This window comes from Eptesicus fuscus, chromosome 8, assembly GCF_027574615.1.
Source record: "Eptesicus fuscus isolate TK198812 chromosome 8, DD_ASM_mEF_20220401, whole genome shotgun sequence".
NCBI lineage: Eukaryota > Metazoa > Chordata > Mammalia > Chiroptera > Vespertilionidae > Eptesicus > Eptesicus fuscus.
Genome location: NC_072480.1, coordinates 31212303 through 31237371, shown reverse-complemented (window position 1 = coordinate 31237371; position 25069 = coordinate 31212303). Strand labels below are relative to the sequence as shown.

The window sequence follows — 25069 nt, the reverse complement described above, 5'->3', positions numbered from 1 at the left end:
CTGTTGGTTAGCTCTTTCTAACATCCTGTTTGCCCAGGGCTTTCCAGGTGCATGGGCTTTGTCACATCTCCAGGCCACCAAGCAAGCAAATTACCAGTAATTTTCCATTCAGGGTTAAATGCCTTGCCTTGAAAATGGACCACCACTGACTTTATTTCTAACAAGCACTATATGAAAAAATAATTATACACTGAAAGACAGTAAAATTTGCTACCCTGAAGCTGATTTTTGGAATTTTTCTTTTAAACTCCTTATTAAGAAACAAAAGACTCAGAAAAGAAAAACACCTTTGAGCCTCCTCAACCCCTTTCCTGCCTAACAGTTTCAGAGAGGAAAACCTGCTTTAGGAAGAGAGCCTTGGCTCAATCGCCTTAAGAATCTTCTCTCTAGTGTTAGTCAGGGTACCCCGTGTCCCAAAAATTCTGAGTTGTTTAGCAAGAATTTGTCTTACATGTGTGTTCTGCTCTTCCTCAACAACCTGCGATTCACCTATTCTCACTTTTAAAATCTAATACTGCTCTCCTCACCCTGCCCTTTCTCCTTTATCCAAAAAATGTCATATACACCCAATGTTGTTTCTCTGTCTTGAATGTTCATGCGTATATAGATTTGCCTTGAGCATGTACTAAAACTTTGATTTTCTCCTGTAAATGTGTCTTTGTTAATTTGATTATTTGCCCAGCCAGAAGGTCTTAGAAGGTGGAAGGAAAAGTATTAATACATTTTTAGCCCCCACGGTTTAGGTGAGCCAGCTGGAAGAATTCACTGACTTGGACACAACTACCTCCCTGGACAGCTGCAGCTGTGAGATCATGGACATCTAACCACAGCCGGGTGGTAAGCACTTTATCATGTTAGCCTCTATGATCTCTTATCTGCAGGGTTCAATGGAAATTGGAAGTGGTGAGAATTGTTTTATCTCTTCTAAATTTAGATTGGCAGGATAAAATATTTGTGAAACTATTTTCTGGGCAAATCCAACTCTGATAAAAAGTTGTTTTGAATACTATTAAATTGATCCCATTCCTTCCAGAGATGGTCTATTCGCTTTGCCAGCTGGGTGATGCCTATGCATCTGGCAGGCAGCTGAACAGTCTGTGGATCCAAGCTTAGGGAATCTTAAACCTTATTCTGTTCAAGGGAGGAAGCCTATGATTCCCTGTGTTTTGAAGCAGCTTTTGAGAGACAGGGCTCCCCATCTTTCTGAGGCCACCTCTGGAAATGAGCTATTAAATCTGTGAGGGCTGTATCCTTTGTGCTCTTTATGGAAGTCTTCGGCTTCCTAGTTTGGCCATAAAAGGCTTATCCGCTTGAGTCACCATTAAAATGCAACTATTGAGAGGAATGGCGATGTGAGAGATCCCTTTGGTCTCTCCTCTTGATGTTTCAACAATCGGAACAGCTATAACTCAACAAAAAATTTCCTGTTAAATTCACAAAAATACCTGAGAGATATGTGCATTGGAACATCTAAATGTGAGCAACAGTGAGTGAACTGGGGAGGTGAGAAGAGAGAAACACCGAGACAAGCCATGAACGTAGCCTTACAGCCAGGAACTCATGGTGGGGCTCATCCCAGAGAGGGAAGGAATCAAATTGTTTCTGGCATTTTGTTCAGCCAAAATGAACAAAGAGATTCAGTGGGTATTCTTGAAGGGGTGGCTGAGCTCAGAGACCTGGGCAAGGACATGGCACAGAGTTCCAGCCCCAGGTGTCAGTTGGTTGGCATTTCAGACAGAGAAACAGAGCCTCAGAGCCTTGCTGCCCCTTAACCTCCCAGAACTTGCCTCCTTTGGCCCTCGGTGTTGGGTTGCACAGCACATTATCTGCAAACCTGAGAACTGGTACTACAGAATCACTTTTTTTTTTTTTTCTCTCTGAGCAAAGGACACATTCTATGGCTGGTTGTAAGGCTGGTGATGCAAATGGGACCTCATGGAGATCCAAGGTCAGCATTACTGAAAACAACACAGAAGGCTGCTGGATTCCTCCAGCCCACACTACCACCAGGGCTACCCTGACTGCAGCATCTGGCTATGGGGGCCAACACTGGGATTTCATGGATTTTGAGTCCCATCATACACCACATTCCCTTGCAGAGTTGGTCCCCGGGGATAGGAGTAAGCATATCACTGGAGAGGCAGCCACCTACCAGGAAATACCACCCCACAAAGATATATAAAGCCAGGGAAAGGCAAGAGAACTAAAAAACTTGTGATTCAGAGTTACCTAGTGGAAAATAATAGAAAGACTTTGTTGTATCAATCTACTGGAGAAATGCACTAATACATAGATGCCAAGATAAGAAGGAATCTATCAAATAACCATGAATAACAAAGGTAGTGAGGCAGTTCGGAACACAAAAATCTTCAGAAAACAAAATTAAAGACCAGGAAATATGTTACATAAATGACAGAGAAGTCAATATTACAGTTCTGAAAAAGATCAATGAAATACAGTTAGGCAGTTTATTGAGTTCAGAAAACAAACTAATGAGCAAAATGAGTACTTTACCAAATAGATTGACAATTTAAAGAAGAAAAAAACAGAAATTTTGGAGATGAATAACTCAATAAAAGAGATCAAGAATGAACTAACAAGCACAGGAAATAAGAGTCAAGCAGATAGAATAATTAGTGATATCAAGGATAAAAATCTAGAAATGACAAAAAGGAAGAAAATAGAGACTTAAGCATAAAAGAAAAAAAAAGAAAGAACTCTATGAAATCTATCTGACTCTATCAGACAGAGCAATATAACAATACTAGGCATACAAGAAGAAGAAATGGAGAAAAGGATTCAGAGCCTACTTAAACAATTAGTTGATAAGAACTTCCCAAATCTATGGAAGTAGTTAGATCTTCAAATCCAAAAAGAAAACAGAACACCTAATTACCTCAATTCAATCCAAAAAGGTTTTCTCCAAGACACAGTATTAAAACTGTCAAATTAATGACAAAGAAATAATTCTCAAAGCACCCAGGGAAAAGAAGGAAGTGACCTATAAGGAAAATCCAGCAGGTTATCATCGGACTTCTCAGTAGCAACTCTTCATGTCAGAATAGAGTGAAACCGAATATTCAAACTACTAAAAGAGGAAAATTACCAGCCAAGAATAATATATACAGCAAAGTTCTCCTTTAAATGTGAAGGATAAATAAAGACTTTTCCAGACATACAGAAGATGAGGGAATTTATCACTAGAAGACCTCCATTGTAGGAAATACTGAAGGTATTATTCTACCTGAAGGAATGAAAGATCACAACACTCCAAATAAAACCACCAACAAACTGACAGCATAATTTGTGACAACAAAAGCATAAGAGGGGAGGAAGTAGAGGTCTGCATTTTTCAAAGGAGAATGGAGATCAGATGCACTCAAAAGGAAAAGGACTACTGTATATATGAAACGTTTTTCCCACCACCAAAAAGCCCAAACTGAGACACATAACTTTTAAAAAGAAGAAACAGTTGGAAGAGCTATGGAATACCACCAAATATAAGCAACAGACACGAACACAAAGGAAAAGAAGCAATGGGTGCACAGAACTACCAGAAAACAAAAGATGTAATGGCTATGAGAAATCCTCAAATATCAATAATTGCACTAAATATTAACGGACTGAATTCACCAATAAGAAACACAGAGTAGCAGCTTGGATCAAAAAAACAAAACCCAAGTAAGTGCAAGATAAGAGAGTTATGTTTAAGGAATTCTGTGCAAGTAGGAGAGGTGAGTGTTGACAGGTCTACCCCCTGAGAAGTCATATTCTATTTTAACTATTAGTGCAGCAATTGCTGAAACACAGCAAAGGTGTTCTCAGACACATGAATGACCTCAAAACCATATCACAGGTCCTTTTGCTCATGTTATTTACCTGCATTAGCTAAACGCTTATCTGAAAACAATGTCAGAGAAGGAATAACAAAGGGATGGCAACCGTTCCTCTCAGTCTTTCTGTGTTCATCAGCAAGCTAAAGGCAGTGTTGCAGTATGTGTGCATATTAAAAAGTGAAGACATTTGAGTTGTTAGTTTTGTGTAATGTTTCCACTCTTCTAGTAACAATAAAACATATTGCTATGTACAAGTTATAAAATACAAATTGTATAATTTCAGTGATCCCATACACAAGTTAAAAATTACTATATTTGCATTTAAAACTATCAATGAACAACATAAAAACAGATGGTAAACTTCTTGCTAAAAACGCAAAAGTTTATATTTTCTTTACTTTGAACATTATTTGGTAATAAAACAAATAAACAAAAATATGACATTTACAGATTATAGAAAACCCATAATATTTCAGTAGCTTTAATTCCACTTTTTATCCTGCATCATGAGCAAGGAGTCCGTCACTTTTATTTTGTACTGAACCCTGAAAAATATATTAACTGGCCTCATCTGCTGGCAGATTTTTTTTTTTTTTTACCAAACTGGCTATTCTGAGAAGGTTATAGGATTAAAGAGTCTAGCTTGCCTGGAGGCTGTACTTTTCTGTGCTTTAGCTCTTCCATCTGACATGAGATTTGCATGTAAGTCAATTATGGGATAGTGTTGATTTCTTAGATTTATGGGGGGCCTTCCACTTGAAAAGCTAAACCTGGGCTTGCAAATCCTGCCAGTAGGAACCTGTTATTGTCCTAACAGCAAAGCTGATCTTTGCTGTGACATTCTCTAAAACTTTTGAGAACAGCCCCAAGGCTTTCTGTAACCAAACTGCTCCCTGTTCACTCTCACCTCCCACCATTATTTTATACTAGAGGCCTGATGCACGAAATTCATGCAAGGCCTTGTCCCCGGCCCCCACCCGCCCCCACTGCAGCCGGAGGCCTGTGCCATCTCTGCCTCAGCCACTGCCCACTGCGGCTTTGTCTGGAAGGAAGGACATTAGCATATTACACTTTTATTATTATAGATGAGCACAAATGGTAGATTTTCACTGAACTATTATCCTATATAATAAAGAGGTAATATGCAAATTGACCTCACTCCATCATGCGGTCATAAGATGGCTGCACCCACAGCAGAGGCAGGGTTCCCATAATGAGCGATCAGCAGGGACCTGAGGCTGTGTGGTGCTGGGCAGGGGCGGAGGACCTGAGGCTATGAACCTGCCCAGTGGGGCTTGACGGGGGACCTCAGGCCGCACCCCCCTCCCAGTGGGGCTTGAAGGGGTACCTCAGGCCATGCCCTCCTGCCCCAGTGCTGGGCCAGGGGACCTGAGGGTGTGCGAGGGACCTGAGGCTACACCCCCCACCCAGCGGGGTTTGACAGGGGCCCTGAAGCTGCACCCCCCACTCAATGGGGCTTGATAGGGTTGGGGCTGGCCGGGTCTGGATCTCACGTGATTTTGAGGTGCACGTGGGTGGGCGGGGACTTGACTCTGGGTCTTGTGGTGTGCCCCAGACTCTGACAGGAGGAAGATTTTCATATAAATTTTACTAATTTTCTTTCATCTCTGACACTTCTATTATAGAGAAAGGGCAAATAGCAATATTAAAATATTTCCTCTAATTCCCTTTTAATGTGCACGAATTTTGTGCACCAGGCCATGAGTAACAATATAGTTTGTTGACAATTTAAGCTCTTTCCACTTACTGGCTACTAAATCACAAATAAAAAATAAAAAAAAAATAAAAACATTGCCGAAACCGGTTTGGCTCAGTGGATAGAGCATCAGCCCGTGGACTGAAAGGTCCCGGGTTCGATTCCAGTCAAGAGCATGTACGTTGGTTGCGGGCACATCCCCAGTAGGGGGTGTGCAAGAGGCAGCTGATCGATGTTTCTCTCTCATCAATGTTTCTAACTCTCTATCCCTCTCCCTTCCTCTCTGTAAAAAATCAATAAAATATATTTTTTAAAAAAAACCATAAACAACAACAACTATAACAATACCATCAACAGAATTAATTAAGCTTATAAAAAATACACATTTTTGTCTACTTTAAAAAAGTATCCTATATAATAAAGAGGTAATATGCAAATTGACCCTCATGCCCTCGTGTCACAAGATGGCTGCCCCACGTCATCACAAGATGGTCTCCCCCACATTGTCACAAGATAGCCGGCAGGGGAGGGCAGTTGGGGGTGACCAGGCCTGCAGGGGAAGGCAGTTGGGGGCGACCAGGCCGGCAGGGGAGCAGTTAGGTGTCAATCAAGCCGGCAGGGGATCAGTTAGGGGGCCATCAGGCTGGCAGGCAGAGTGGTTAGGGGCAATCAGGCAGGCAGGCAGGTGAGTTGTTAGAAGCCAGCAGTACCGGACTGTGAGAGGGATGTCCGACTACTGGTTTAGGCCCAATCCCTCATATAAAGTCAGACATTCCCTGAGGGGTCCCAGATTGGGGAGTGTGCAGGCCGGGCTCAGGGACACCCCCTAGTGCATGAATTTTGTGAACCGGGCCTCTAGTCACATTATAAGAGAAGAAAAATCAGGCAGAGATTTAGGCAAACCCCAGAAACAGTAAAAAATGTAACACTATTTCTAACTCTAAATAGATAAAAAGGAAATACTGACTGAAAGATAGCAATGTTCTAAGGTACCATGAGATATTGCTAAACTTGTACAAAATAAAACTTTTGGTAAAGGATTGGAGTAGCAGCTGAAGCTTTAAAAAGCAAAGTTGACTTGTTAGGGGAAAATATTTGAGTCATAGAAAACAGTTGTCTAGTTATGAAAAAACATAACTAAATGACAAAGATATTTAAGGAAATATGAACTTTGGGAATAACAGATAGATCTAAGATTATATATATATAAAGAGGTAATATGCAAATTAGGCCAAGACTCCATAACGGGTCACGACCAGACAGGAGGAGGTTGCGCACACAGGTGAGGCTCGGAGCGGAGGCGGAGACAGAGGTAGGGGCGTCTGCCCGAGCCGGCGCAGTGGCTCAGACGGCCCCAGAACGGACACAAGCAGGGGGGCCAGGGGACGCTGTGAGTCAGGTGCAGGTCCTGACCCCTGCAGGATGCCTCCTCACACAGCGGTAGGTGGGGTGCCTCCTTACGTGATTTCAATCACGCAGTGGGCCTCTAGTAAAATCATAGAATTTTAAGCTTAGGAGGGACCAACCTTCTATCTTTACATTATTCTTACTCAATTCTTCAATGGCAGAAATGCCTACAATTCAAAGATATAATACACATTTTGTTGCTCTAATTTCTCCCTTACTAACATAACCATTCTCTCTTTATTCATTCCTTCAGCAGTTTCCAGGATCCATTACTTAAACCATTCTTGCCCATACCTTTAGTTTTTCTCCCCTGTAAAGCAGCATACTAATTCTGAGTAAATATAGTTGCCTTGCTTCTTTGTAACTTTTAGTAGACACTGTAAGGTTGTTTGAAATATCATATAACTGGAGAGCTCTATAAAATATTTGTGTAACTTCCATCACTGTTCAGTTATCTTTCTTTGTTTTTCTATGAAGATTTTTTTTCTTATTTTCCACAAAGGCAGTTTCAAATGATCTCCTATCTACATCTTCTGATTTTTCTGTAGAAACTTCCAAAGAAAAAATATGTCAGAGAGTGTTAAACAGGCATGGCTGGTTCATTCAAGGTTATTGCAATAGAGAAGAAAGATTGAGCTTACTCTACTGAAACAAAAGTCAGTCTGGTTTTTAAGCACTGAAGTAAGTGGTAGAAAAGTACTGGAGTAGGTTGGTCAATGTGATTGGGCCATAGGTGTTTATTCATTGGCATGAAATGAAATTTAGGCTTCTCCTCTCACAGGGTCTGGGAGATAGGGGTGATATCTTCCTTGATAATTATATTTCTTTTTAAAAAATATTTTTATTGATTTCAGAGAGGAGAGAGAGAGAGAGAGAGAGAGAGAGAGAATGAGAGTGAATCATCATGATCAGCTACCTTCTGCATGCCCCACACTGGGGATTGAGTCTGCAACCCAGGCATGTGCCCTGACTGGGAATCCAACTGAGACCTCCTGGTTCATAGGTTGACACTCAACTGCTGAGCCACGCTGATGATTACATTCCAAAGGAATGGCTGGAAATTCATGAAAGATAGTCTTAGGCTGTAAACCTGGCAAAAAGTTATGAGATTTACATCTCAACGGGACACAGAAATAATTTACAATATAAACTTTTCCAAAGTAAATCCTCTGTGAATGGGGAGGTTTGGTGGCCAATAGTCAAGGAAAAACATGTCTAAAGTTTGGTCAAACTGGGGAGAATTTTAAGGCTTTTGTCATACCCATTACTCTCTGTTATTATCTACTTTACATATGCCTTTAATTATACCTCTGAGTTGACCTATCTTTCTTCCCAGGTAAGTGATTTCCTTTATTCCAGCCTCACCTAGTGCAATTTAAGTCCCTTTCTCTACATTCTGCATTCCATCCCCATGGTTTCCTTACTAAACTCCTTTAGAACTAACTAACCACTGTGTGTTAAACTTGTTCATCTCTTCTTGATCCTTCCTCCTAGTATCAAGTCATTTCCAGAAGAGTAGTAACAAAACAATACAGTCCCTTTGCTCCAGATCACATTTTTTCTTACCATCCTATCATTTAGCTTCCCTTTAGAAACAAATTTATTGAAAGATTTGGTAAAATCAATGTCCCTCAGTCTTCATTTTCATTTATTTTACCCAGTAATTTTTCTCTCTAGCACTTATATAAAATGTTTTTATAACAAAAAGCATGGGCCAGTTCATGGTTCCCTTTATACTTGATTTGGCAACAGCATTTGGGTGTACTGAATATATACTCTCTGCTTTGATATTCACTTAGCTACCACAATAATATAATTTCCTCATTTTACACTTGAGTTTCAGCATTATTTTTATTTTTTTGTTTTATTCATCCTTTTTTCTCTCTGCCCTTTTCCTAAGTGCTTGTGTTATAAGAACTATGTCCGTAACTTCTTTTCTCATCTACATACTCTATCTAGCAAATCATATCCATACATTTCTGTTACCATCTCTGAGATGATAACTTTTGCCCCTAAATCTTCTTCTTGAACTGTTGAACACACATAAAACTTAACATTTCATTATGCATATAAAAATAGTACACAACTAACCTGTACAAAACTGAATCCATCACCTTTACTTTCAAGTCCACAATGTGGGCCTTGTATTTTTCTTCATTTTTTTTTATTAGATGGTATTATTTACTGAATAGAAATCTAGAAGTCATCCATGATTTCTTTCTCTTTCTCATTCATTCCAACTCAAAAAACAAGTCATTTAGTTTCTAAATGTTATACCCTCTTAATTCTATAAAATTTTCTCCATTTTGATGGTTATTTTTTCCACTTTAGGTCCATTACCTCTCATCTAGTTTATTCTAATCATTTTTGGTCTGGAATTAAGCTTGGTCTCCTTCTAGGCAATTCTCTAGCATTTAAATATGTGAATCTGGCTATGTTACTTACTTACACCAAATTTTTTTGTATTATGTTCCTTACTTCAACTCTTTACAAAATAGTTAAGCACGTTGAATCATACCATAATTCCCCATAATCCTAAGCCCCTCTTGTACTATGACCAGCGGAGTGGGGTTCTTGGGGTACCGCTGGAACAAGTATTTCCAGAGGCCGCCACAGGACAATGAGATGTGGTAAAAAGCTTTATTTCCATGGAATTACATCCCTTCAGTAAAGCTAAAGTCAGAGCCCGTGTCCAGTTTCCTTTCCATGTTGGAGCTGGGTCCAGTTCAGCATCAGGCTAGTTGAAGTCCATCAGTCCACTGCATGTGGGGTTCACATGGCTGTGGGCCATGGGGGCGAATGCAGGAGAGCCCCACAATCCCCGAGTCATACAAGTCCCAAGAGCAGCAAGAGCCTGAGAGGAACCAAGAACAACAAGAAAGCAAATTCCTTTCTTTGTTCATGGGATTAAATATTCCAAATTGTGTGCCCTTGCAGGGGCCACACCCATTCTGGCCAATGACATTTGTCTTGAGTGTGATTGACAGAAAGCACCTTCCCTAAGTCACCCCAACTTTACTGGGTATGTGTCTATCTCCCCTTTGTTGATACCCTGGGGAATATAAAATTGTAGCTTCCTCGTGAAGCTACCCAAATGATATTTAGCCTATAATATTTGACCTTCACTTTGTTCCTTTCCTTTTATTAATAACTAGGTTAATTACAACCATATCAGTACTATTTTGTATCTATCCTAATTGCCTTTTAGTCTTTCATATATTTAATGCTCTCATATCCCAAGTTTTAATACTTTCTAATTATTCTGCCTGAAACATACCTCTGCTTCCTTTACACAACCTTTCATTGCGAGTATTAGCTATATTACAAGTAACAAACAATGCCAAACTTTCAACAACAAACATTATTTTTTCTTTTATTCTACATGCTGCCATCATGGCTCAGCTGTTACAACTTTACTAAAGAGTAAGACAATTTAATCATTATTTTCTCTTTATCTTTACTAAAAGACCCATGTTTTCAGACAATTTGTCTTACTGTTGTTTTGTCTATTTTTGTCAGTATCTTAAATGGCATGTTGGGCTTCAGTAGAAATATTGAACTGATTGAATATGTTAGCATTCAGGGAAACCCTGATACCTATAATTTAGAAAAAATATACAATAAATATTTATATAATGTCTGCCTTTCTTTTTATTTATATATTTATTGTATTACATGTTATGATTTCCACCAAGGGTTTAAGGTTTCATTAATGTACACTTAATTTCATCAAAAATTAAGTGTAGATTAGTGTGTGTAAAAATCATTATCAAGTTTTCCATAATTGACCGTAATACCTCTATAAATTTTTCAAATGTTATGATAAATTTATTTCTTTCTAATAAGGTCAAAGAACACCTAAAATAAAAAGTTGATTAAGTATATATTAAATTACTTTTTATTATTTTTATTTTACTACATTCCCAAGGACACAGTGTAAAGTGAATTGAAGTGAACAAAATTTGAGTGATCAATATCAACATAGCCCAAATTACTTTGAATCATTTGCTCATCTCTAACTATTATGAGCAACTTGAATTGACATTTTCTATATCAATTAACATTACACGGAATATACTTCAATTTAATTTCCTCTTAAATACCTTTTTTATATGCTACATGGAACAAGATCCTGTGGTGTAGTCTTCATTTCCAGTTTATATGCTTCAGTTGAAAGATAATTTGATTGCTTTTCTTTTGTGTCAGTTAGGATCCTATTAGAAGTTTTTCATACAAATATGAAACTCAAAATTGAGTTTGTAATTCCCTGTGCAGAATTACTTGGTCTACTTATGTGATCTTTTCCCAAAGAATATGAACATTTTTGTCTCTTATAAGACATAACAGGAAAAGAACGGAAAGAAAAATTCAACTTGTAGATGACTGTCCTCAGCTAAACCACCCCAAACACAGGTCAGCAAACTTTTAAGAGCTACTTTCTTAGCAACTTTTAATTATACAATATATTATTGTTAACTAAAGTCACTCCCCCAGAAGTTACTCACCTTATATCTAGCAGTTTATAGCTTTAATCATCTTCACACATTACACACACACACACACACACACACACACACACACACACACACACACATACCTTGCCCCTCTGGCAACCAGCTGTTTTCTGACTTTATGACTTCACTTTTGCAACTTCCACATATAACTGAGATAATGCAGAATTTGTCTTTCTCTGTCTGACTTACTTCATTCAGCATAATGCCCTCAAGGTCCATCCATGTTGTTAAAAATAGCAGGATTTCCTTTTTTATATCTGAATAATATTCTATTGTGTATATATACCACATTTTCTATATATATTCACCGACTGAAGGACTTGGGGTTTTTCCATGTCTTCACTATTATAAATAATGCTAACATGAACATGGTGGTATAGATATCTTTTTGAGATATTTTTTTTTCCTTTGGATAAATATTCAGAAGTGGAATTGCTAGATCTTATGGTAGTTCAATTTTCATTTTTTTGCGTAACCTCCATACTATTTTTCACAGTGGCTGCACCAGTTTACATTCCTCCAATGGTGCACAGGGGCTCCCTTTGCTCTTTATCCTCACCAACATTTGCTACTTCCTGTCTTTTTTAATAGCCATTCTATAAAGTGGAAAGTGATATCTCATTGTAGTTTTGATTTGCACTTCTCTGATGATTAATGATGCTGAGCACCTTTTTATGTACATGTTGGCTATTTTTATATCTTCTTGGCAAAAGGTCTGTTTAGTCCTTCAGCCCATTTTTAATGTTGTTTTTATGCTATTGAGTTATATAAGTTCTTTATATATTTTGAATATTAATGCCTTATCAGATACACAATTTGCAAATATTTTCTCCCATTTCATAGGTTGCCTTTTCACAAACTCTTATCAGGATGACTTTAATAGTGTCAGATTTATAATTTCTTCTTATGTCCTTTTCCCATCATCCTTCTTGTAAATGCTGAGATCCTACTGCTACCCTCAAAAACATATTTGAAGGACAAAATTTAAAACAGTGAGGTGTTAGTAGAACACTGAATAAACAGGAAAATATAAGAGAATGTACATCTCATTTTAAATTTCAAATCCTCGAGAAAGTTATGAAACATTCAAAACACAATGTTTAGAATGAGTCTCTTAACTATCAACATACAATAAATTAAATGTCAGATGAATATAGGAGCTAATTAGAATATTAAATTTGTTGTTAAATAGTTGATCAAATGTTTATGTTTATAATATATTTTAAATGCTAATATTAAAGATGAAAACTTTAAAAAACTAATTAATTGAGTGTATGTGATACAAATAAAAATACTCTGTATATCAATAATGATTATATGTAGTGAAACTGAAAAAGAAGCCCAGGAACTATTTTCACACAAAATCTCAGTTTAAATAAACTGATTATATAATGAACACTGACTATTTAAAAAGAATAAAAAGTAAGAGACCAATAAAAATGGGTATATAATCTAAGCAATCAAGTCTCAGAGTAAAATTTTAAATGCATAAAGTTTAATTGCATCAAAAATAAAAAATAAGACAGAATTAAAGTATATAACAGCATTTTTTGTACAGTGAATTGCAACACTTATAAAGAATTATAGTTCTCCTTATTGTGGAATATTTGATAAAATATGTGTTTTTATACTTTACTATTTTTGCTAAGCATTTAAATAAAATATTATGACATTTCTTAAGAAAATTTAGCAACATAAATCAAATATTTTAAAATGTGTACACTTTAATTTGGTAATTAGACTTGAAAAATTATCCTAAGGGAACATTCACAAATGAGAACAGACTTTTATGTTCTATAAAATTCACTGTACTGGTTTTATGAAGGAAAAAATGACTTAAATATTCTTCCCTGTGAGAATTATGAAATTGATAATGTTTATTACAAAAAGTTGAATATTATTTTTAGTCATAATAAAATATATATTTGAAGAAAATGACATAAGAAAATGCTCACAATGTAATATTATGTAAAAAAGTGAAGAGACAAAGTAAATTCTACACTTAATTTTTTATGCTTATGCATGAGAAAAAGGGACAAAAAGGAAAAGGAAATACAACAAACTCCAAACACGTATAGTGGCTTTTCTCTTGGCTATGTCATTTCTAGTGATTTCAAAAAGCTTTTGTTCATACATTTTGTATTTTCTAATTGTTCTGCCCTTTTTTATACTTAGAAAATATGTATAGAAAGAGGAAAAGGGAGCCACCCATTCCCACTTAGCCTAAAGAAAGAATTAGAGAAAAGAAAAATAAGTCACAAGTAACCTATGCTAATGAAAGGGTAATATGCTAATTAGACCGGATGTCTTTCCTGACAAAGCTGGGGACAGAGTGAAGCTGCCCAGGTCCCAGGCCGGAGCAAAGCCACCAGGGTCCTGCGAGCCTGCCGGGGCTGGAGCAAAGCCGCCCAAGTCCCTGGGTGAGCTGCGCCCACATCTTCAGCGCCCTGGACCAGACGGCCGGCAAGATCAACTGGCCACGTTCACCCATGGCAAGTGCTCCACCTCATCATGACTGACCTGGTGGCCCAGGGCCTGGACATCCCGCTGCTGGACAACGTCATCTACTTTAGCTTCCCGGCCAAGGGCAAGCTCTTCCTGCACCACGTGGGTCGTGTGGCCGGGCTGGCCGAAGTGGCACAGCCTACACCTCGGTGGCCCCAGATGAGGTCCCCAACCTGCTGGACCTGCACCTGTTCCTGGGCCGTGCCCTCACCCTCGCCTGCACTCATGAGGAGCCCTCAGGTGCGGATGGTGAGTACGGTGTGCTGGGCCGGGTGCGACAGAGTGTGGTGGACGATGAGGACTGTGGCCTGCGGAACACCCTGGAGGCGTCACTGCAGCTGCGAACCTGGGCTGCGTGGGAGACAACACCCAGCAGCAGTAAGTGCGCTGGTGGCCATCGCCCTCGCCAAAGTGCTGGACCTCGTGGGGCTGGGCCTGCACCCCCTCTTCAGCTCGAGCTTTGAGGAGGAGGGGCTGCAGCGGCTGAGGCTGGTGGACAGCATCAAGCAGTACTGCTCAAGGGCGACCATCTTTGAGATCAACGCCTCCAGCCGGGACCTGAGCAGCCAGGTGACGCGGGCCAAGCGGCAGGAGGACTGCAAGGCCATCGCCAGCTTCCAGCAGGGCCAGTGGGAGTGGCAGGAGGGCCTGGCTGGCCCAGCCCTGAGCTGCCCAGCGCGGCAGGCGGAGCAGCCTGGGAAGGAAGAGGAGGAGGGGGGGGGGGAAGGGGAGGGGGCAGGGGAAGGGAGGGGGAGGGGGAGGGGGAGTAGGAGGAGAGAGAGCACGGAGGATATCTTTACAGAGGTGGTGGGCGGAAACGGCAGCAGCCAGGACCTGAGCGGGGAGCCAAGAGGTGGAAGGAGGAGGCCCGGCTGCTGGACCAGGATTTCTATGTCCCTGCTGGGCCCAAGGACCTGACAGTGAATGGCGCCCTTGAGCAGCAGGTGGCTGGCGCTGTCCTGGACCTGATGGGGGACGAGGCCCAAAACCTGACCAGGGGCTGGCAGCACCTCAAGTGGGACCAGAAGAAGAAGCGGTTTGTGGGACAGTCAGGACAGGAGGACAAGAAGAGAAAGACAGAAAGTGGTCGCTACATCGGCAGCTCCTACAAGCGGGACCTCTACCAGAAGATGAAGCAGAAACAGAGAATTGCCATTTGCTCAACACCTGGGCCCTAACGGGCCGCCAGCATTTGGCCCTGTCGGAGGAGTTGTTTCCGCCAGATCCAGTCAGGGCATGTGCAGGAGGCAACCAATTGATGTGTCTTTCTCACATCCATGTTTCTCTCTCTGTCTCTTGCCTTCCCTTCTACTCTAAAAATTAATGAAAAATGTCCTCAGGTGAGGATTAACAAAAAAACAATATGCATACATACACACATATACAAAAATACATTGATATTGGGGGGCTGGAGGGCAGGGTGTCCTTCTAGACAAAGCCACGGTGTGGTGGGGGGGGGGGGTTGGGGGCAGGGAAGAGGTGGTTAGGGGCGACCAGGCCGTCAGGGGAGGGCAGTTAGGGGCATCAGGCAGTTGAAGGTATAAAGGTTCCATTTCATAGTCTCTTTGTGCAGTGCTCCATTCTATGAGTTCCTGACTCAGAATGTTCAAGCAAAATTCAAACCATTAAAAGACTTCCTCCATATGTTTCTGCCCAATCTCACTAACACAGATGATCTAGAATCGGATTTTCAGGTCTCCTTGTTCTTTCCCTTTATTCTAGATCTCTCCCTAAGTGTACTGCCTTAAATATTCTCTTCTGAGCCCTGCCCTGGCCTTCCAACCCTGGATTTAAATGTAACTCCCAATATATCCCAAGAAACTAGAACACCAATTAGAAAGGATATATGTACCCCTATGTTCATAGCAGCACAATTCACCATAGCTAAGATTTGGAAACAGCCTAAGTGCCCATCAGGAGATGAGTGGATTAAAAAACTGTGGTACATCTACACAATGGAATACTACACTGTGGTAAAAAAGAAGGAGTTCTTACCATTTGCAACAGCATAGATGGACCTGGAGAACATTATGCTAAGTGAAATAAGCCAGTCAGAGAAAGATAAATATCACATGATCTCACTCATTTATGGAATATAATGAACAACATAAACTGATGAACAAAAACAGATCCAGAGACAGAGAAACATTGATCAGACTGTCAAACCTTAGAGGGAAGGTAGGGGAGGGTAGGGGTAAGGGGGAGAGATCAACCAAAAAACTTTATGCATGCATATAAGCCTAACCAATGGACACAGACAACAGGGGGTGAGGGCATGAGTGGGGGGGTATGGAGGGGTAATGGAGGCATAAGGACACATATGTAATACCTTAATCAATAAGAAATTAAAAACAAAATAAAAAATTTAAAATTTAAAAAATAATTTTAAAAATGTAACTCCTAAAGAAAAGCCACTCCCAATGAGAGTAAGAGTCAGAGAAAGAAACAGAGAAAGAAAAAGACAAAGATGGAAGCCCTTGGGAGACCAAATGTCCCTACTTAAAATATCCAAATTAGTAAAAAAACAAACAAACAAACAAACAAACAGAAACCACTCTAAGTATTTTTATCTGAATTTAATGTAAGAAATTATAAGATTATAAAATCATTGCAATTGGGCTAGGAAAAAAAAAACACCTCTAGAATAGGCCTCCAGAAATAACTTCCAAAACATGGCAAAAAATGAAATTCCAGGGAGCTAACAACACTGATACAACCAGAAAGGGAAATAAGGAAGCTGGAATACAAGTAGCATAATATCATAAATAAAATAGTAAGTAAATAATAAAATCAACCCTTGCGGAGACATGTCTAAGTATTCCTTTCAAAAGTGTGAGATTCTTCACATACCATGAGAATTAGATTTGTAGCTATTTGTCTGATTAATGGCTTAGATCTAAAAAGATAATAAGGAGATTTGAAGATGGCAGCATAGGTAAACACCTGTACTAACCGCCACCCACAACCACATCAAAATTACAACTTAAATACAAAACAACCATCATCCAGAACCACTGGAAAGCTGGCTGAATGAAAGTCCTACAAGTACAGAAGTAAAGAAAAAAGCACGCTGATACTGGTAGGAGATGTGGAGGCATGGAAAAGGATGATCTGGCACCCACGTGTGCAGCTTTTTTAATTGGGAGAGAGGTTGTCTCTGTGGAGGCTGCCCGAGAGGAGCAAGGGGTCTCAGCCCCACACCAGATCCCCATCACAGGGTCCCAGAGCTTGGAAAAGAAGTCCCTATGGGAAGTAAGAATTATGAGCTATAAAAACCAGTATGGGTTGGGGCTCAATGACACAGAGGCTGCTGGAGACCCAGCTGTTCATCTTAAAAGGCTGGCACCATGAACTGAACTTACAAAGTCCTGCTTCCTCTGAGCTCCAGCACCAGGGTGAGGCGCTGGGGAACACAGACACATAAATGGAGGAACTGGATTGTCTGGCATCAGGGCAGGAACTTGGGGGGTGGCTTCTCCCAGACAGAGGTGCTCACAGGGATCATTGTTCTTATGCTGGGACCTCCCCGGTCACAGAGCTGACTGGCAGTCATTTCTGTTTGCTCTGCCCTGGTGATTCCCTAAACCCCCCCCCCACACACACCCCTGCAACATCCAATTTACAACCCCACCCAAGCTGTGTGCAGTGGCTTTTGCATATGAATGGCCTGTCCTTGGTCAAGCTAAAACCTCTCAAACAAGATGCAGCTGGGTGAGGGAGCCCCAAATCTATCAATAAAAGGCCCAAGACTGGCACCAGCACCAACCTGCCTTGCTTCATAGCTGGGCCTCATCTGGGCCTTGCTTCCAAACTCAATACAAAGGGGAAGAATCTTCAGATCTTTCTGTAGCTCCTGCTGGGTGGCCCCAGGCAGTGGCTGACTTTGCATCTCCCTGGAGACCCAAGAGCCAGTGTATCCAGTGGTCAGTGTCAGACCATACCAGATTACAACTCTACACATCCTTAGGGCACACTCAGGGGGCAGATTCAGTGAGCACCAAAGCTCCACTGAAGCAAATCCTGCCCCTAAGGGTGTCTCCTGCCCAGAAGCTCTCCCACTGTAGTTGCAGCTGGTCCTCACAGGCAATTGGCCTGGAGGTCAATTCCTCTCAGTTACACCAACAGCAATCAAGTCTCAATTACAACAAGACTGTGCTCACAGCACACAAAGGGGTGTACCTAGAGCTCCCAGCTCAGGTGACTGGGGAGGCTGAGCCACTGGGCCCTATAGAACACCTACTACACAAAGCCACTCTATCAACACAAGGAGAAATAGCTGTTTTACCCAGTACATAGAAAAAAACACAGGGAAGCAGCCAAAATTCAGAGGCAAAGAAAAATGTCACAAATGAAAGAAATGGAAGAAAGCAAACTATTGGATATTGAGTTCAAAATCATGGTTATAAGGTTACTCAAGAATCTTTTAGAAACCTACAAAAAAAAAAAAAACAACTGAAAAGGACCAGTCAGAAATTAAGCATATACTGACTGAAATAATGAATAATATACATGGCTTCAACAGTAGAGTAGAGGATTCTGAGAATCAAATCAATTATCTGAAATATGAGGAAGCAAAAAACACCCAATCAGAAAAGCAAAAAGAAAAAAGAATCCAAAAATATGAAAATAGTGTAAGGAGCCTCTAGGACAACTTCAAGCGTATCAACATTCACATTATGGGGGTGCCAGAAGAAGAGAGAGAGCAAGATATTGAAAACCTATTTGAAGAAATAATAACAGAAAACTTCCCCTACCTGGTGAAAGAGACTTACAAGTCCAGGAAGCACAGAGAGTCCCAAACAAGAGGAACCCAAAGAGGACCACACTAAGAAACATCATAATTAAAATGTCAAGAGCTAGAGACAATGAGAGAATCTTAAAATCGCCAAGAGAAAATCAGTTAGTTACCTACAAGGGAATGCCCATATGACTGTCAGCTGATATCTCAACAGAAACTTTGCAGGTCAGAAGACAGTGGCAAGAAATATACAGAGTGATGAATAGCAAGGACCTACAACCAAGATTACTCTACCCAGCAAAGTTATCATTTAGAATTAAAGGTCAGATAAAGAGCTTCACAGACAAGAAAAAACTAAAAGAGTTCATCACTACCAAACCAGTATTATATGAAATTCTGAAGGGTATTCTTTAAGAAGAGAAAGAAGAAGGAAAAGAAAATGATAAAAAATATGAACAACAAAATGGCAACATATATATACCTTTCAACAACTGAATCTAAAAATCAAAATAAATGAACAATAAATCTAATAAACAGAATAAACTGGTGAATAAAATAGAATCAGAGGCATGGAAATGGTACAAGCTGACAATTTTTAGAGGGAAGGGGGATGGGGGTGGGAAGAGATTAAACAAAGATCTTCTATGCATATATGTATTACCTATGGACACAGACAATAGGGTGGCGAGGGCCTGGGGTGGGTTGAAACTGGGTGGAGGAGGGCAATGGGAAGAAAATAGAGGGATACCTATAATAATCTCAACAATAAAGATTTTTTTAAAAATAAAATAAAATAAATAAAAATAGAAACATAATAACATAAATAAAAATAGAAACATAAAAACATAAAAATAGAAAGATATTAACACTTCTCTTGATTTTCTTAGAGGCCCAAATGGATACAGCACAGACTAGGTCTATAAGGTAAGCCCAGAATGCCAAGAAGACTGAAGTACTATCTCTCTAGGTATTTGTATTCCAAAATGAATGAAACCCAAAACTCTCTAGGTCATAAAAGCAGATTATACTTACATATCATAGGGTTAGACTTAGAGCTCTGCCTCCCCACCCCCAATTAGATTTTCTTTTAGAAGAAGACATCTGCCCTCCTCCCTCTAAAAACAGGGGAAATTGTATTTCTTTGCCCTTCGCCTATGGAAGAAATGTCTGCATACCCATGTAGAAAATAATCTCCACTGGCTCTCATCACATTACACTGGGGATAAGCACCAGGGCAAAGAGGGAATCAATGTCCTAATTTACTGTGAATAAATTAATTAAAAATCTGTCTCTGATCCACAATACCTCTGTGTGCATCCAACATAAAATTAACAAAGATAAATGCTAAAAAACTCCATAATCACCAAAGTTACAATAAGCAATTCAGGAATCAGGAAACTAAAACACCCACAAAACCAGAGACTAGACACTGAGATACTTTTAAAGCAAAACTCTATATCATCATAACCTTGACTGCCAGGGTGGGAGGAGGGAGTACCTGTAGCAGCAGAAAATTGGGTTCTGATTCACGTTCACTGCCCATATGTCACATGAAAGAATTCAATTTGTGGAATCTAATTGGCATCCAGAATTCTAGCTATCAGGCAGCCTGGAAGCATAAGTTGTTGGGTGTTATTTATTTATTTTTTTTCCTATGATAAAAAAAAAAATAAAAAATAAAAAAATAAAAAATAAAAAAACTTGAGATAGAAAAAATATCACAGAGAAATGGAAAAAATATATAACCAATAGAAAAATTTTAATGTCAATACTCAACAGAACATTTAATTAATTAAATCTAGGGTCTATTTAAGAAAACACCAAGAATTTAAAAAAAGACTCCCATACATTATGAAAAATGGGCTGTTAAAGTTTCAAGATTGGAATTTGTGAAGCCAGTTTTAAGAGGTTTTAATGCTCGAGAAATGATCATGGATTTATTGAAGAAAGTGGAGATGTGACCTTAGATACAGCCAGAAATGGAGAAAACATTTGGGTAAATTCTCCACGATTATATTCCAAGACACACCCCCTCTTCTTTCCTCCCATTCTATCCATGGAGCATCAATGAGGCAAATACAATTTGCATTTTTCTAATCTAAATATCTCAACTATTAACCACTTGTGGGAGCAAGGATCATACCCTTGGCCTAGAAACTCTTTAAGCAGCATGTAGAGTTGCAATCTCAAGGATCAAAGAGTAAAATAAATCAACATCTCCTTCACCCCTATGGTTAAGGAAAAGAGAAATATGGTAATCAAGGATATGCTAATCAATCACTTGATTAAAATGAATATCAAAATAAATTTGAGAGATTTCACTTATAAATTTTAAATTAATAGGATAAATTATTTCAAGCCTTAAGTCATTTTCCTTCAAATGCAAAAAGAAATTAAAATAGATAAAATTTTGTTGTTCTACTTTGAGGGACAAAGAACAGCTTGCAAATCCAGCACATTTTGAAACAAGTAAAAATGTCAGATTTCAGTTAAATGTGTTAATTATTTTGAAAAGAAATGATCTTGAACACTTTGCCTCTTGGATAACATAGAATAAAGCAACTCTACACAGTTATTAATATTCTCTCTTCTTGAGGAACATAATTTCTGATGTAGTAAAATTAATCCTTTCACTATCACTTTTTCAAGAACACTAAATCAGCATTTTTTAGATTGCTGTCAGATTTAAGGGGGAAAAAACATACTAATTTTCATTAGCAGTTAGAAGTCTTCATCATCACAGCTATGTTCAGATTAAATATGCATATTTACATGCCAACTATGAAGAATAAGTAAATATGTCACCTTTCCTAGTGTTACCATGGCAACATTACAATTAAAATTATCCAAGTTAAAAGAAAATAACCTCAGTCTGCAATTGCTAACAAATGCAATATAATGCACTGATTCCGAGAACTGTAAATATATATTGATATTTTTCTCTTTTTTCCTTATGCCTCTAGAAAAAGAGGCAAAGCAAAATTTAGAGAAAAGGGAAATTGTTGATAATAGTTAAGCATTCTTAGTAAACACTTTTAGAATCTGATAAAAAACAAATTTAAAGCACTTCTCTTTGTCACTGATTCCCTTATCTTCCCATTTTAATCACTATGTATTTCTCCTTCAGTTCTGAGCAGAATTGGAAAAGTAAGAAGTCCACCTTAGTCAAGCACCCCTTTTACATTATTTTATACATCCCTCTCTCCCACCTCCCACTTATAGTATTAGAGCTACTAAGGCAGTATTAGCATCAGAAATGGAATGGGAGTAATAAGAACAGTTTCCTTGTTTGAGCACCACCAGATCTACTGGTTTTTTTGGATCTTTCCTTACAATAGATCCTGAGACAATAACTTAAGTCCCAACTATTTGATTGAAAAGAGACCTGGAAAAATATAACTGAAGAATTAGGCAAAGTGACATAAACAATAAAGTGCATGGCAATGATCAAGTTTCTACTAAAGGCAATTGGGTGCTTGCTGTCATTGGAACCCTCTGCGATAATGGGCGAACATGCCTCAGAATCAGCCCGATGGAGAATGAAAGGCTGAATCATTTATGTCCTGATTCCACCCCCCACCGGTTCAGGGTTGCTTCAGCAGTATGACCTTTTTCTGCCCTTTGGTTGTGCCTCTGTGTAGCCCAGTGAGCCTCCTTACTACTAGAACAAGCCCTGAGGCAGAGAAGAAAGATAGGCATATCTTGTTTTGTGCAGCCACCAGAGGACAGTGAGCCGTCGGTAGCTTCAAATAAACTCAGGTAAGCCAATGAGACACCGAGCAGACATCAGTGGCATCAGCTCTTTATTTCATGCAAGGCTCCAAGCCAGATTCTGGGGTGAAAATAGTTAACAAGACAAACACTGATACCTCGTGGAGTTTATGGAATTTATGGTAACAGACAAGTCTAGACGATTAACTCTGAATTTCAATTATTTGATTACATTTGATTCCTTACATAACTGACATTTTGTCTTATCCCTATGATTTTTCAGCATAAGGGGATCACGTTGCTTCTGTTTCTCTTGCCCACCAAGCTATGTGGTCCTATAACCACTTGAACTCTATCTGGGAACATAGAATCTCTCTGTGCTTGTATAGAGTTTTTTGTTGCTACAATTTCTTAGCCCTCAGCCCAAGGTGGTAGGACAATGAACATGATGGGGAATATAAGACATTTTGGGGGGGGCTAGCAATCTGAATCTATGCCAGTAACCTAATGTACATTCTCGATAGCCTATAATTAAGTCACTGGCCCTTTCTTAACAATCTGGTCTAGCAAGACCTGTTTTCCTAATTCCAAGCAGTCCTCGGGTTATGTCGGACTCGATGTAGGTTGTTTCAGTGGTTACATCGTCATCTCCCATTTACAGTATTTATAAAAAAAAAAAAGTTGTGTCATTTTGACATATGTACATATGTGCTTTATGTTTTTATTATTTATTTACCACAAGTAAAGGTCAGGAATTATCTTTCTTTTAAATTTTTTTTTTTTTACTGTTTCACTTATTACTTCTGTGTATGTGCTCCACATGAGTGATGTAGGTGCTTTGCTTATGTAGGTGGGTTTCGACTTACTGAGAAAATCGGGTTACGTTGTACCTTAGGAACAGATCTCTGATGTAACCCGAGGACAGCCTGTATTCCCAATTTACAGAGGGGTCAGAAACAAAGAATGGAACAGCTTAGCTACAGGGGAGGTCACTGACACCACCCAGACCAGGCATTTAGATACCATCTAACTTCCCCATTCTGACTCAGGAGGGGCTGTGGAAGCCCACCACAAAAGCCTGGTAGTTAGGAAACAGATGGAAAACAAAGAAACCAAAGGGCATAAAGGGAAAAGCTTCCTCCATATTCACTCACTCAGGATTTGGAGACGTGACCCCCTGAGTCACTGTACTAGTACATCTGAAAATAAATTAGTTTATCCTGGATCTCTGAGTACTCCCTGTGTATTTTTCGGTCACCTGGTAAATTCTGTAACAAACACAGATAAAGCTTTTCCCTTAGTCTATTTCACTGCCTAAATTCTTGTTATATATTTTCTAGTTGTTGGGGAATTAATCTGCATTTGTATTGATCACATAATCTCTTATGCTCTGATTCCTTCACGACACTGGATTTTCATAGTCAAAGTCCATTAGAGTACTATCAGCAATTCAGAAGTTCCTTGATGCTACCTCCTGGTCTCCCCTCAAGCCAAAAGTAGCCACATTCCTGATTTTCATCACCATAAATAAATTTTCCTGCTTTTTAACATAATATAAATGAAAATCAAACAGTATGTATTGTTCTATGTGGGACTTCTTTTCTTCACTATTACATAATGGATACCGTATTTTTCCATGTATAAGATGTTATTTTTTTCTAAAATTGTTAGACTGAAAATCAAGGGGCATTTTATACACAGAAGTCAGCCAAGGAGGGAGCCGCACAGGTGCATAGCTGCCCATACCTTGTCAAACAGGCTTCCTCCAATCACGAGCCTTATTGTTACTGAGATCAACTGATGCTGTAAGTAGAGGTGGAGGTGGAGAGTGCACAGATGCAACAGGGACCAGAGCGTCCTGAGCCCATAAAGATGTCAAAAATAAAAAGATAAATACTGGTAAGCTATTGTCTTACTCTGCAAAATTCAAACTGAATATAATCAGCTATGCAAAAGAGCATGGAAATAGAGCTGCAGAGAGACAATTTGGACCTCCTCCCACTGAGTGTATGATCAGACAGTAGAGAAAACAGGAAGAACAACTCCTTAAGATGCCAAAAAAAGAAGAAAACCTTAAGAGGAAAACCAACAATATGTTTAAAATATTGATTTCTTACTTTGGGGTTGGAAAAGTGGGGGGCATTTTATACATGGAAAAATACGGTAATTCTTTATGATAACTTTGAGATAGTCTATTTTATAAGAAACCACAATATATTTCTTTTACAGTTTGTGGATATTTGGTTTATTTCTAGTTATTGGCTACTGTAAATAGTGCTTCTGTGAAAATTACTATACATTTGGTAAATGTATATATGAATTTTTGTTGTATATATACAACAAAGTGGAATGGATGGACCATAGACTATATGTATCTGTTCAACTGTATTGAATACTGTTAAAACTTTTCCAAAGTGATTTTGTCAGTTTTATTTTTAAATTGCTTGTCCTCAGTTATTTTATGCTAAGTACAATTAATTGTTGTTGTTTTTTTACCTCGCTGGAACCACATGTCTATTTTAATTAAAAAATCTGTCAAAAAATTTTAGACTTTCTACATATGCAATCATTTTGATAGTAAATACAGTATATGGATAATTTATTTCTTCTATTCTAATTCTCAATTATTATTCTTATTACA

The 25069-nt window shown here is 39.1% G+C and overlaps 1 pseudogene; it reads left to right on the top strand.

Moving 5' to 3' along the window:
* LOC103289696 (ATP-dependent RNA helicase DDX54-like) overlaps nucleotides 1-15157 on the top strand; it is a 41513-nt pseudogene extending 26356 nt beyond the window's left edge.
* Nucleotides 15158-25069: the final 9912 nt, after the last annotated feature.